Raw genomic sequence first — 16,138 nt, 5'->3', positions numbered from 1 at the left:
TTTATAATTTACAAACGTTGGATTTTGACCATTTGATTTAACCCATCTTGTCATGGAATATCTTTACAGTTTCAAACTCATGGCCCAGGGTCCAAATCTGGTCCACAGGGTGTTTTGATTTGGCCTGTGGGGCCACCCTGGAAACAGTGAAGGACTGGTCTGTGGTGCCTCTGCCAGTGAAAACGGAGCTTGGGACGGTTGCAGGCAGCCCTCCTGAGCTCTGTTTTCACTGGTAGAAGGTTGCAGGAGGACATTGCAGCCAAAAACAGAGCTTGGGAGCCCATTTTCTCAGGCCACCATAGGCACCCCAACATGAGTGATATTGAACTGGCCATGCCCATGCTGGCCATGCCAACTCCAATCCCTCCCCCCAACCCCGAGGTCAAACACAACCATGATACTCAATGAAATCGAGTTTGACACTCCTGGTTTAGAAGATGAATTAGGCTGTTCTTTGAAAGCCATGGAAGTTTATGTCCTAGATGGCTTTTTTATCCAACGGTCATATTTTGACTTCTCCTGATTTTTGGTCTGCCGGTCCATTCAAGCATGCTGTTGTATTTTCATGGATATATACATTAAATGGGCTATGTGTACTTAGACCAAACATTCACTTAGATTCAAAGAAGATCTTGGACAATTTGAAATAGGTTTTCATCTTTAGGGTTTTGGAAGATAGGAATTTTGGAGAGAACTTTATAAAATGGGAAAGATCAATTTATACTTCATGAAAGCACCAATAATTGTCAATGAAGAATCTAACAAAACTCTGTGAGATGCAAAAAGGAACAAGATAGGATTGCGCACTGTGTCTTCTCTTTTTTATATTTGTTTTTAAAATATTAAACAGAGAAAGAAGATCCAAGAATTGTGGGGTTAAAGATTTAAAAAGAGGCTTACAAGATAAGTTCTTTTTACAGATGATTTGGTGTTGCTTTTAGAAGATCTCTTAAAGAGAAATGAAACATTCATGGGGAATTTAAAAGAATTTGGTACAGTAGGAGGTTTCAAGATTAATAAACAGATGATGAAAATGTTAACAAAAATATGAAAATAGAAGCTCAAAGAGACCTGATGAATAAAATGAGTTTTATGATTGATAAGAATGTATCTGGTATCACTATGATAAATATGAATTGTATGCTATTTCAAAAGAATTATGTTAAGACATGGAATGAAATTTAAAAAGATATGCTAATATGAGAGAAATTACAACTGTCATTGCTGGGGAGAATTTCTGTGAGGAAAAGGAATATTTTGCTTAGAATTGTTTTTGTTTTAGACAATACCTGTTTTGACAACTGATGAACCACTTAAAGAATGACAGAAGGTTATATCTAAATTTGTGTGGTGGGGAAAAAAAAAAGTTAAATATAAGAGCCTCGGTGGCAAAGTGGTTAGAGTGCAGTACTGCAGGCTACTTCTGCTGACTGCCAGTTGACTGCAATTTGGCAGTTCAAATCCCACCAGGCTCAGGGTTGACTCAGCCTTCCATTCTTCCAAGGTCAGTAAAATGAGGACCCAAACTATTTGGGGGCAATATGCTGACTCTGTAAACTGCTTAGAGAGGGCTATAAAGCACTGTAAAGTGGTATATACATCTAACTGCTATAACGTACTAAAAGAGAAGAATTGGGTTTACCTGATTTGAAATTGTATGTTGTAGTTTTCTGTTTTAGAGTCATTGCTGCTAAGAAATAGAAGACTCTTAGAGGTAGAACAATATAACCTGAGGTTTGGGTGGCATGGATATCTGTGGTACAATAAAGTTAAGGTTAATGTGGATTTAAAAAATCATTGTTAGTTGTGCTATACTAAGGATTTGGAATAGATTCAAACCCATCTTGCGCCTGAGAACATTTTTGTAGTTCTTGGCACGAAAAGCATTTTACAGATAAGAAATAATAGGCAAATATTAACTTATTGTAAAATACTAAAATTTTGTCAAGGGGGATGTAAAATAAAATCAAGAGAAGAACTTGATTTGGTAGATGAACACATTGTTTTTGTACTTACAGTTATTAAAAATATTTAAACTAGGGAAAAGAGGTTTTGAATATTGTAAGACTGAGTTTGAAATACAGTTGTGTACAAATGAATATATAATTGATAAAATTGGAAACTTCATTGAAATTTGAAACAGAAGAAAAGTAAGTGAAAGAACGATTGATAAAGTAGGCTAATTTTTTTTGGTTATAATATCCAGATGGAAGAATGGCAAAATATATAAAGGACTTAAATTTATATTGTAATTTTAAATAAGAATTTTTATAAGATGATGTATTTTCAGTATATGTCATTACAGAAATTGTCTAGAATGTATAAAGGCACATCAGATTTATGTTGGACATTAGTACAAGACAGGGCATTTATTGTGTATAGTGGATGTACAAAAAAACTAGAAAATTTTGGATTTAAATACACACACTGATTGGAATGATTTTTAAAGATTAATATACAAATGAAAGCCAAGTTTTTTATTTTGGGACTGATGGAAAAATAGTCATGGAATTTTGTTTTTATACATGATAATTGAAGCAACGTTACTCATAATGGAGGAATGCTTGGTGAAGATGTTACAACTAGATGAGATGGCTAAATTGACTTGTTCAGATAATAGACAATATCTATGTTTATTGGTGATTGGAAAGGATTTATGGACTTTTTGTTTAAAAGAGAAAAAAATGAATTTACAATTTATGGTTTTAATGATTAAACAGAATAGAATAGAAAGAAAAGAGTTTTGTTATAACTGCATAGTAAGAGATAAATTTATAATTATACTTAAAATTGTGGTAAAGTTCAAAAGCTACTTCTTTGTATTTTTTTTTCTTTCTTTCCTTTTCTCTTTTCTTGCACTTTTAGATATCCTTTTGATTTCCTTTTTCTCACATTATATCAGTTTTTAGCTTTAAAAAAAACACATTTAATACAATTATGCAAACAAGAACTTTTTTTTTTTACTCCGAAGATATGTTTCTGTTTATAATTTTTGACTGGCTACTAAAGAAAAAAAAAGTTGAACTTAAAAGATCAAATGTGATAATTCATAATACTAAACTCAAATTTGAACACCGTGACTTGGTAACACTTAAATATGCTAATAGTGTTTTGTAACCAGCACCAAAACTTATGGGTTATGAATCCCTTTTCCTGATGGGATGACAGCTTACTAGTTAGCAGAATGGCACACACGTTGACATGCTTTATTGAAGACAAGTGGAGAAGAATTCCTAAAAGACCTGTAAGCATCTGAAGAGAAATAACTCCAGAAGAAGTTTGCCATCAACTGTGAAACAAGCTGTTGCTATTTTGAGCTGATATGCTGTCTCTGCTGACATTCAGAAGAATATTCTGTGTTTCTTAATCTTGTAAGAATTTGAACATATCCCATAAACTATATCTTAGTCTTCTGTATAGTTGACTTTTAGAAAGCACATATTTTTCCCCACCTAATTATCTCACATGGAGACTAGAACCGAAGCAAGGCTTTGCATCTACCATAGTACGTGAGATTCTAGGAAAGAGGCATTATAAAATGATGGTAACTACAGACATTTACAGATAATTACCTCCTATAGATACCATTGTATCAGTTGTAGTACCTGGCCTTCTTATACCCATGCTCTGGTCCCATTTTGGGTCACCATGCATAGCAAAAAGGAAGTTGACATTTTAATTTTCTGGAATATTTTGGAATTATATTACATCACAGCCATTGTCAGAAAGAAAAATGTTTGTTCCTTTGCCAACATGAAAGGGAACAATGGTTAAGTTTTAGCAAGGTAGGAGTCTATCCTATGGCGAGGGCCATTCTCATCATAGATTTATTCATTGCTACTTCAATTAAATAATAAATGGAGTTCCTCTTCTGTTTACACTTAAGCCAACCTACTGATAGACAAACCTCAATCCAACATTGATTGTATCCACAGCATCTTCTTCTACACCTGAAGAAAGGAAGCTACTTGAAGAGATGCACAATGGCCCATCATCTCACTGTCAAACAGTGACAGTTTCTGTCCTTTGTGAGCAAACCTTCTACTACATCTGGCCATCAGAACCTTGCTTGTGGGTCTCAGCTTTCAAAACTGTAATGCTAAATTTCAATATCAAAAATGAACTGTTGGATTTGCTTGTTTGTTTGTCATAGGATTTGCTTGTTTGTTTGTCATAGGGTGGAAAGGTGGGTAATTCTTCAGATTTGAGAGTAGGAATAAGGGTAGGAATAGAAGCAATCTGTCTCCTACAAGATTTTTGACCTTAAAAGTTCCCCAAAACCAAAATCTGGCCTTCTTGGCGCTCTCTCTCTGTCTCTGTCTCTGTCTCTGTCTCTGTCTCTGTCTCTCTCTCTCTCTCTGTGTGTGTGTGTGTGTGTGTGTGTGAAGTATAAAAATAGGAATAGTTTGCCTTCCAGATGCCACTTGCTCTCATTCCTAAACTTATATCTCTTCAAAATAGAATGATACATTTTGGGCATGCTTCATCCATTGGTATCGCTAGATGACTGCATGATCCTTAGAAGATCAAATATTTAGTTGCAAACTTTATCCACTCAGAGCCTATTTATCCAAATTTCTACTGAAATCTGGAGATCTGATCCTATTCTGAAACTTCTTTCCTGCTATGTGACAGTTATCAGGGTATTTTTTTTAGATCCATCAAGGAGGTCCACCAGAGAAGGCAGGATCATTTGAAAATGGAAGAAGCTATTCTTAATACACTCCTATTATTGTTCTGGTTAGTGTAAGGGTAAAACATTGGAAGTAATTTATCCCACTGATCAAAGTGTTTCTGTAACACTGACTTTCTGTGTCTACTGGCTTCTGTCAGCCTCCTTTTCTTTGTGAAGGTCATTACATGAAATCACATTAGGCACACTGAATACAAATGTCTTCTTCTCTGAAAGTTTCACAATACATTCCCATTTTTATTCTCTGTTGTAAATAAATATACGGAATGACTGAATAGATAAATGGAAGTGGCAAATCCAGTGACCTTTCCTTAATAAAAATTATCTGTTGAAAATTTGGGAAGGTCACTTAAAAAGTAGTTTGGATGTTTGGCATTTAGTCCTCAGAACAATGCATTATTAGATGTAATATTATTACTAGAGTTGTCCAAATGAGACACAGAGAGAAAGGACTATTGCAAACTTTGTGTATTGTTATGCTTATTCAGGCTCTGTTATGTTCTGGCTATAATAAACATTGGAAAAAGGCAAAGAGCTGAATATAGTTGTGTTATTCAATGGATATGTGCCAGTTATTCCAGTTATTTCACCGCAACAATTGATTCTTAATCTCCATTCCAGTAGTCTTACATCTGTTCTGAATGTACCATATTTGGGCAACAGAGTGGATTTGGAAAATAGAATGATATAGTGAATTCCACTGCAGGAGCGAAAGGTTATTTCTGTTGTGTTCAGCAAAACCCTTAATTTAATGGAAGGACGTACTGTAGTATATTTGGACAAGCAAACAGAATTGGGAATAGAGAAAAAATCTCAGAAGAAAATAGTTCTTGCCCTGTTCAAACTGACCCCATCTTCAAATTATATCTTAAGAATTACACATACCAATTGTGGCCATTAAGAAACTACCAGTTTCAGAACTGACCAAATTAAATCCAGATTACTCTGAAAGTAATTTAATCGGACTCTGCCCAGTTCCTGAGCAAACCTTGAAAAATAGAAAATTATCCTTCTCTAGGTTGACAGGAGAAAACCAGAAATTGAAAACTTTTTGTTTGGTTGGTTTTAATCAGAATTGGGTGAAATTTTTTCTCTCTCTTCCTCTCCTAACCTTTACCTTACCAAGGAGAAAGAGGATTGAAACATGCTACCATAGGGGGAAAAATGCTTATTGTTATCTCCTCCAATGGGGGAATCTGAAAGAGAACGTCAGGGTAGATCTTAGGGGCTGGGTAGATACATAAACAGGCATAATGACCAATCTACTTGCTCTGTTTTCAACTTCTAGCTGCTTTATTTTCAACTATAGTTTTCAGGTCATTTTTGATAGTTTCTTCAATATTTTACAATCAGGCTCATGGCACAGTGCATTGCAATAATCCAACAGAGAAAGTATCAGTGTGTGAATAATTGTTGTGAGGCTATCTCTATCCAGGCAATGTGTGATGACCCAGAGTGGGATACAAAAGCAACAAAGTCACAAAAACATGTGAAGTCCCTTTAATTCCTTCAACTTAGCTTCCAAAGTCCAATTATCATTGAATGGAGAAAAAACTCCCCCACAAACAATTGCTAAAAGGAAGAACTTTCATTCAAACTCAAAATACATTTAAATTATAAATAGAATAAAACAACACAAACCACACTGAAGCAATTAATGAGACAAGGCAGGATAAGGGCTTGAAAATGTCCACTGATATCAAAATACACACACTGGGAAGGACGCCAGACCTCAGATAAGAACTGACAAACTAGAAATTTCCACGCTTTGTTTCCAGCACTGGCCCATGTGCAGTTTGTCCTTTTAAACAGCCTCACAGCTGCAGTCTATGAAGGGGATCAAGGCCATTTCCTCCCCTGTAGACCATGCCATTCATGTTTCTCTCTTATCCTCTCCTCCCTGCATGCCCTAAGATGAAGAGGGGATGGGCCTGGGTCTTCCTCTGAATGCCCGGCCGGCCTATGCCCTTCCCCAGTTTCCTCCACAACTTCTGGAGCCACACTCCCACTCCCTGTCCCTGTTCCTCCTCTCCCTCAGAGTCAGATTCTAACAGGGGCATGTCACAATGTCATAGTTCTCAATCATGCCGAGAACATGGACTATGGGCCACTGAAGCTATCTGGGTCTCTAGTGATAATGATGGTTCTAGGAGAACCACCATCAGGTTCCAAGTAATGCAATCATTATAAAAGAAACTCAGAGGCATTGTGATTCCTCAAAGAACAATTTTATTTAATTACACCATCTTGGCATTAACTGGTGGAAAGCCAGTACTGAAAGTTTTCCGGCTTTCCATGTCACTATAATTAGAATTTACTCATTTTTGCAAAACAATATGTCACATTGTCTAACCAGGATATGGAATAGTTTCCTGGCAACTGCACTCCTCCTTCCTTTGGCCAAGCAGCCATTGGAATCAGCTGACACATCACCCAGCTATATGGTTTTGCTCCATCCACCACAGTTCTCCCTCCCTTCCAGTACTCAAGTGTGTCAAGCTGAATTCATACAATTCCACCACCCAACTAAATTCAGGCTTGACAACCACACTGTGAAACTGCTTGTCAGGGTTTTGGCCAATACCCTAAGTCTCAAGCCATTTAGCAAGAAAAATCCAGTTGTTTATTAGGAGCACCATGTCGGCACTACCTAGGTGAAGCCAGCTCTGACTTCACCCATTTCACGCCTTGCCTCTGACCTTGTATCTCCCTCCCTCAAAAGTGTGTATCACCAGTCACATTTCCCAATGATGAAATTTTGCGGGTCATAGAAGTCATTCCCTCCAGCTGTTGTGGGTCTCAGTGGAAATGGTCTTGACTTCTGCTGGCTAGGCTGTGTTTTGTTTTGACTGAGGTATGAATTCCTTGGTGTAGCTGTGAGGCGCGATTTCCCATCTCCCTGCCTATGGAAACTCGAGAGCAGATCAGGAAAGCTTCGCAAGTTGACACTGCTCCTTTAGAGCAGGTGTGGATTCCTCCAGCATCACTCATACTGGAGTGATGCCCACCAACTATACTAAAGCCTGTTTACTGTCCATTAATCTGCCTTAGCACTGCTTCGTAATGCCAACCACCTCACCTGTATTAGATGAAAAGAACAGGTAATGGTGGGTGTCATCTGCTTACTAACAGCACCTCAATAAGTGCTCAATAACCATATCCCCAGATGTCTTTTCTCAAAAATGTTATGTAGATGTTAAAGAGTCTAGGAGATAAAATGGAGCCCTGAAGACTCCATGGCCAACCACTATGAAGCTAAGAAATTGTGTTGCAACATGTCTACATAGGGGGAAATCATATGATGGAATGCAATAAGGAAGGAGCGCATTCCAATAAAATTTACATGCCACCCACTTTCTTAACCATTCTGAGCAGCTTACAAAAACATGTAAAGATAATCACAAGGAATTGTAACAAATGAAAAAAAATAACACGAAATGCTTAGCAGGAAAACATTAAAACATTCATGCATTCAAAGGCATGGACTAGATCCAGATGTGCTGATGGCACAATTCCACAAAATGAAGAATTGGTGGAGCAATTCTTGAGCATTATGAGGAATCAGAATAGAGAAGGAAGGGACCTTGGAGGTCTTCTAGTCAAACCCTCTGCTCAAACAGGAAACCCTATGCCATTTCAGATACAGTAGGTGGCTGTCCTGTCTTTTCTTAAAAATATCCAGTGATGAAGCACCTAGAACTTCTGAAGGCAGGCCGTTCCACTGGTTAATTGTCATCACTGTTAGGAAGTTTCTCCTTAATTCCAGGTTGCTTCTCTCTTTGATTAATGTCCATCAATTTTTTCTAGTCTTGCCTTCTGGTGCTTTGTAGAAGTCTCTCAAATACTGGAATATTGCTATTCCAGTTATTTTGATCCTAGTCATTTTTTTCTCTAGACTGGCCATACCCAATTCCTGCAACTGTTCTTCATATGCTTTTGTCTCCAGGCTCTTAATCATATTGTTTGCTCTTCTCTGTACTTTTTCCAAAATCTCAACATCTTTTTTGTTCTGTGGTGACCAAAACTGGATGCAGTATTCCAGGTGTGGTCTTACTAAGGTTTTATAAAGCGGTACTAATATATCACATGATTTTGATTCTATGTCTGTGTTTATACAATCAGGGACTGTATTAGCTTTTTTTGGCTGTTGCTGCACACTGCATGAATGAAACCCAAGTAACAAAAGTAATCCTAAAGATACAGAAAAGAGCATATCTAACTCTCATCCACAAGGAATCTGAACCAACTTCAACTGATCAGAACAGTTTTCTTACTGATGTTAATCACAAGATAATCACAATAATATTAGGTGTATGCATGTCAAGTCTCAAACAGATAAGTCACTGAAGATTTATGCAAAGGAAAGAGATTTGTCAGGGATAATTATGCAGGGAAGTTGGACAAACAGTTGTAGGTATAAGAGATTAATTTGGTATATTTTCCATACAATAAATAACTTCAGTTGGATAATACAGTTTGCAAAATATCATCATGCAACAGCTAAGATAAGAATCTTGTATAATCACGAGGTGGCAAGAATAAAGTCAAGATCTCCCACCCCCATTTATCAAAAAAATCTTGAAAGACCTAGTAGCTGCCTTCTTCTGATTTTTCCTGATGCAGATTACAGTTTCACCACTGTTAATGGCTATGGGGAACCAACCAGCGATGGTCTTATTACACAAGCAAGTTAGAGTGATGTCAAAATTATGAGATGTGTTTCATGATGTCATTATGCACCATATATTTCACAAGAAGAGTTCTCCACTCCTCTACTCGTTGCAGAATACCTTATGCCACCAGACTTGAAATTCTAGACTGAGAAAACCTAGAACTACGCTGCCTTAGGTCCGATCTAAGTATATTATATAAAATCATACATTGCAATGTCCTACCTGTCAATGAATACTTCAGCTTCAACCATAACAACAAGAGCACACAATAGATACAAACTCAAGGTTAACCGCACCAAACTTGATTGCAGGAAATACGACTTCAGCAACAGAGTGGTCAATGTCTGGAATACTCTAGAACCAATTCTATTGGTCCAATAGAAGACCAATAGAAGAATAAGTACCCGCCTGGATGAACACAAGAATGCAGTAAAAAAGCTGGAACAAACTTCCTCACTAGTCCAACACATGAAAGCCACAGATCATAGCATCGACTTCAATGGCATCAAAACCCTAGTCACTATAGAAAACCTCAGCCACAGAATTATCAGAGAAGCCATACAGATTGAAAAAAGACCTGAAAGCATGAATAGAAGAGATGATTCCACCAGACTGTCAATCATTTGGAAGCCTGCACTCACAAACAAAAAAATATCCACACCACTAGCCAGGCTGGGCACAAACAGTTCCCCCTGATACCTCCAGCTCAAACACACCCCAACCAGGCACCCAGATGAAACCTAGCTTCCTAACAAATGATAGCTGTCCATTTACTCAGAGCCAAGCTGCACTAAAGGCCTCCAATAAAGGAACACAATGTTGCCAGCCAATCAAGACACAAAAAGAGCCACAAAACAGACAGAAGATATTAGAAACACCAATCAAGCAGAACACAGCAAACTCCAAGACCAATAAACACAGACCAAGACTCCCAACCAATCAGGATGAAGAAAAAACCATTCTGGCATAGCAGTAGGCTAGCCCCAAATTTAAAACTGAAATGGCTGTGAAAGTCTGACTCACAGACGAACACAATACAGAAGCCTGATGATGGCAGATGAGATTCTCCCGAAACGTTGCTACAACTTTAAAAGCACAACTATAATGACGTGGGAAAATACCTGAACAAAGCTGAATACCATATATATCTTGGAGTAGGTTGGTTAACTTGGTTTGGTAGTCAGATGTGTTCATAACCACTGTCGCATTGCCCTTGTCTGCTGGTAGGATTATTATGCTGGTGTCTTCTTTCAGGTTAAGTAGTGCAGTTTGTTCTTCTTTGGATAAGTTGCTTTTGGGTGGTTTGCTAGTGCAGAGGATGTTGGTGATTTCGAGTCTGATACTCCAAGACCCCACATACAAACCCCTAAAGACAGACCCCACCACCTACCTAGAAAAAAACCACCAGATCCAAAATAAAAGCCTCCCCCATCAGTGAAGAAATCCAGCAAAGAATCATACCCAGAGAGAAATCATCCAGATGCCCTAAGCTTTATGGTCTCCCCAAGATACACAAAGAAGGAACCCCACTTAGACCAATAGTCAGCTCCATAGGCTCACCTCTACAAAACCTAGCCAAATTTCTCATCAAACAACTACAGCCCTATGCAGAATCCATCAACTCACATGTAAGAAACTCATTCCAGTTCATCGAGATCATAAAGAAACAAAACTTACAACCCAGCGACCTACTAGTGAGCTTCGATGTCATATCCCTCTTCACCCAAGTGCCAATAAAAGAAGCCTTGACAGCCATCCAAAACAAATACACCCCTCCCCAAGCACATCCTAGATCTGACCAGCCACTGCCTATCCAATACATACTTCACCTACAACGGACAAAAATACAAACAAATAGAAGGAGCACCCATGGGATCACCCCTCTCACCTGTCATCGCAAACCTCTACATGGAATACTTTGAAACACAAGCTCTAGAAAAATATGATCACAAACCCAAACTCTGGCTCAGATACGTAGATGACACCTTCATAATCTGGCCACATGGGAAAGAAAAACTGAACAATTTCCTCACACACCTCAACAGCCTACACCCCAAAATACAATTCACCATGGAAACAGAAGCTAACAATCAACTTCCCTTCCTAGATGTCTTGGTATACAAAAAATCCAATGGCTCCCTAGGACACACCATCTACCAGAAGAAAACACATACTAACCGCTATCTACACGCACTCTCACACCACCACCCAGCACAGATCAATTCCGTAGCTGAGACACTCATCTCCAGAACAAAATGCTTAGCCAACGAACAACACCTAAAAACCGAACTACACACTCTCACCAACGTACTAACAGCCAATGGATTCCAAAGAAAGAAGATTACCCACCTAATCCAAAAAGAAACCCCAACCAAAATCCAAGACAGAGAACAAGAGAACGGCAAAGCCCTCCTCCCATATATAAAAGGCACTACAGACAAAATCAGCAAGATCCTCCAAAAACACAACATTAAGACAGCATTCTGCACAAACAGAAAGATATCCACCATCCTAAGAAACCCTAAGGACAAAATCGAGTTAGAAAACCAAGGAGTATATGAAATCCCTTGCACCGCCTGCCCCACCACATACATTGGACAAACTAACAGAAGAATTAGTGCACACATTGAAGAACATAAGAACTCAATCAAAAAAGAAGAACCGACCTCTTCCCTGGTCCAACACCTCAAAGCCACAGGACATGAGATTGACTTTAAAAATACCAGAACTATTGCCAAAACCGAACACTTCAACAACAGAATAATCAGAGAAGCCATAGAGATTGAAAAACGCCCACACAGCATGAATAAAAGAGATGACACCTCCCACCTACCAGCCATTTGGAAACCCGCCCTCACGAACAGACGAGTACCTAACATGAAGAATGACACCAGACCCACACCCACGAGGGCCACACAAGATGCCACCACCACACTTCCACGTAAAAAGCAGGCTCACACCCACACAGAAGATGAGACATGACCACGGACCAGAAGCCGCACTGCAGCTGCATCACTACCCACTTCAAACCCCTCCGAGCCATACATGAAGCGAACTGACCCCCACCATGAAGAAGTGGCACGACCACGAACTCGAAGCCAAACAGAAAGATCACAGCTCACCAGCTCAAATCCCCCAGCAACTAAGACCAACCTGAGCACAACCAAGCCCCCACCTGAACAGAACACACCTCCAGCCAACCAGAACACGGCCAACCCCTCAACCAATCAGAACACAGCCAAACCCCCAACCAATGAGAACACACCCCCACCCAATCAGAATACAGCCAAGCCCCCACCCAATCAAGTCACACCCCCACTAGCAGTTAAAAGGAAGAAGCAGCTGCAAGCTCACATCACTCTGAGAAGCACAGAGCTGAAGACACAAGCCTGAAGATGATGAATGAGACTTCATCGAAACGTTGCCTAGATACTTCCAATCTTACGTGGGAAAAACCCGAATAACCAAATATATATATAGATATATATAGATATCTATATCTATACAAATATAGATATCTATATCTATATCTATATCTATATCTATATCTATATCTATATCTATATCTATATCTATATCTATCTATCTATCTATCTATCTATCTATCTATCTATCTATCTATCTATCTATCTATATATATATATATATATATATATATATATATCTGTGTGTGTGTGTGTGTGTGTGTGTGTGTTATTCAGCTTTGTTCAGGTATTTTCCCACGTCATTATAGTTGTGCTTTTAAAGTTGTAGCAACGTTTCAGCAGAATCTCATCTGCCATCATCAGGCTTCTGTATTGTATTCGTCTGTGAGTCAGACTTTTACAGTTGTTTCAGTTTTTTCTTCAGGATGAAGAAAAAGCCATTCTAACACAGCAGTAGGCTAGCACCAAATTTAAAACTGAAACAACTGTAAAAGTCTGACTCACAGACGAACACAATACAGAAGTCTGATGATGGCAGATGAGATTCTGCCGAAACGTTGCTACAACTTTAAAAGCACAACTATAATGACGTGGAAAATACCTGAACAAAGCTGAATAACATACATGTAAGTACCCGTGAAAACTTAAGAATATATATATATATATATATATATATATATATATATATATATATATATATATTCTATAACTATAACTATAACTATATGTGTATGTATATATATATATATGCATATAACTATAACTATATCTATATATAAAAAACTATATAACTATATATAACTATAACTATAACTAAACTATATATGTACTGCATCTTATAAGTTCTCATCCATAGTATGTTGCATTTGCTGTCTGAGAAAATGGCATCTCCCTGTAGACAAAATGAGCTCTGAAGTATACATAAATTCCAAGAATTGCAACAAAAGTCCTATTAAAATAGATAATGATACTATAGATTTTTTTTTTAAAAAAAGGCTTTGTGTGATATTTTCCTTCCGCTGACACTGTATGTGATTAAAGATGTGTTATGAAATTTTATATCCCCATATAAACAATAGACTTTCAAGAATGCTTTATGCCCTCTGGGGAAGACAAAATGCATAATGACACACATTGAGAAGATGGAAGACAGGCACTGTTGTAGGAGATATTTTTATGAACAAAGGGTTATTCAGTTTTACATGTTTTAAATGTAGCTAAATACTAATTAATTCTAGGAAATATATTTATCAATTCAACTCTTCTCTGAGGTAGTTATATTTGAATGTTTGAACTTTGAAGGAAAGAGAAAGATATTAACTGGAGCATAAATGTTCTGAAAATAGGTTTATATTTGGCCTTCAAAAGTTCAAGATATTTAAAGTTTTTTTTTTCTTTCTCTAAAGTCTGGGATATTTTAATCTGGAGGTGAACTTGTACTTATAAAAACTGTATTATATTACCAACTGCCATAATTAGGAAATTTAAAATGGAAAACGATGTTGAATGGCAGGAACGAACAGAATGAGAGAAATTGTTGTGTATCTATGGCATCCTAAACCCAAACTTTGCTCCAAATCATTTAACAAAGTGACTAAATTAGTGGAGCAGTAAAATGCTGTGGACATGGTATACTTGGATTTTAGTAGGGCATTTGACAAAATAGACCACAACCTACTTCTTGATAAGCTAGAACAATGTGGGATAGACAGCATCACCACCAGATGGATTTGTAATTGGCTAACAAATCACACTCAACATGTACTCTTTAATGGAATTACATCTACATGGAGGGAAGTAAGCAATGGAGTACCACAAGCTTCCGTCTTAGGCCCAGCAGTCTTCAACATTTTCATATACAATTTAGATGAGGGAATAGAAGGTGACATGCAGATGACACAATACTGGCAGGAATAGGCAACACCCCAGAAGACAAGCTCAAGATCCAGATGGATCTCGACAAACTTGAACACTAACAAATGAAATTTAATGTAGAAAAAAATTAAGGTTTTACACTTAGGCAAGAAAAGCCAAATGTACAGGTACAGATTAGGTGAAACCTAACTCAATAGCAGTAATTGTTGAAAAAGGTTGGGGATGGGGGATAGAATGGTTCTCAGGGAAGGCAGAGGAGGGCATCCTATTTCAGTGGTGTCGAGTAACAGGAGATATGGGAGACAAGAGAGAGGGCAGGCACGGGGAACATGACCTTAGTGTTTTGTACCAATCTCATGTTCTGCCCCATTGCACTCACCTCATTTTTCTGGTCAGCAGATCTGTGGTGGCCTTGGTTTTAGACTGCTGCGTTTAAATGTGAGATCAGCTTGCAATAAGGCTAGCCTTATTGCCGATTTGATCCTCAAAGAGGATGCTGATCTGGCTTGGATAACTGAAACTTGGCTGAACCCAGAGGGAGGCATTCCTCTTGCAGAAATGTGCCAATGGGTTATCCAGCATGGCACCAGTCTAGACCTCAGGCCTGGGGAGGAGGTGTGGCTGTTGTCATCAGAGAATCTCTACTAGCCTCCAGAGGCACTGTTTAAAAAGTCCCCAGCTGTGAGACCTTTTTTCTTAGATTGGGCTCAAGGGATCAGGTGGGATTGCTTCTGCTATACCAGCCACCCTGCTGCATGGCAGCTTCCCTTCCTGGGCTCCTGAACCTCACCGCAGGACTGGCAGTGGAATTCCCTAGGCTTATAGTTCTGGGGGATTTCAACCTGCCTTCTCTGGGGTCGGAGGTAGCCCGAGATTTTATAGAAACCATGACTTCCATAGGCCTGTCCCAGATTATCCAGAGCCCGACTAATAATAGTGGTCACACTTCCGATTTTGTGTTCTTGTCAGAGCAGTGTCTATGTGACCTGGAATTGGTAGACTTCTCCTTGGTCCCCTTGTCATGGTCAGATCAGTCTGGTGGCAATGAGTTTCTCAAAACCTGCATCTCCCCACAGGGAGGCAGGACCTATTAGATTGGTCTGTCCCCATCGACTAATGGACCCAGATAGGTTCCAGAAGGAGCTGGGGGTTATAACTACAGATCTATTATGCAGTCCAGCCAAGCTTTAAGTCACTGTTTGGAATAGGAAGGTGATTGAGGCTCTGGATAGGATTGCACCCTTGCGACCTCTCCTCACCCGTAGACCTCTCTGTGCCCATGGTATACAGAGGAACTGAGAGGGATGAAATGCATGAGGAGACATCTAGAGCAGGGGTCCCCAACCACGTCCGTGGACCGGCACCGGTCCGCTGAACAACTCCTACCGGTCCATGGCTTGCTGCGCCGCCATCTTATTTTCATGAAAAAGTGCTTCCGTGAGCTTTTCCGGTAGAAAGCTCACCGGAAGCAC

General features: G+C 38.8%; 1 pseudogene; it reads left to right on the top strand.

Annotated features, from left to right (window-relative positions):
- Positions 1 to 15,925, top strand: part of LOC148130829 (uncharacterized) — a 66,342-nt pseudogene extending 50,417 nt beyond the window's left edge.
- Positions 15,926 to 16,138: the final 213 nt, after the last annotated feature.

This window comes from Notechis scutatus, chromosome 4 (assembly GCF_049901735.1).
Source record: "Notechis scutatus isolate UNSWTSFEM ecotype Mainland chromosome 4, rNotScu1.2, whole genome shotgun sequence".
NCBI lineage: Eukaryota > Metazoa > Chordata > Lepidosauria > Squamata > Elapidae > Notechis > Notechis scutatus.
The sequence above is the reverse complement of the archived record's forward strand: the minus strand, read 5'-3'. Positions and strand labels throughout refer to the sequence as shown.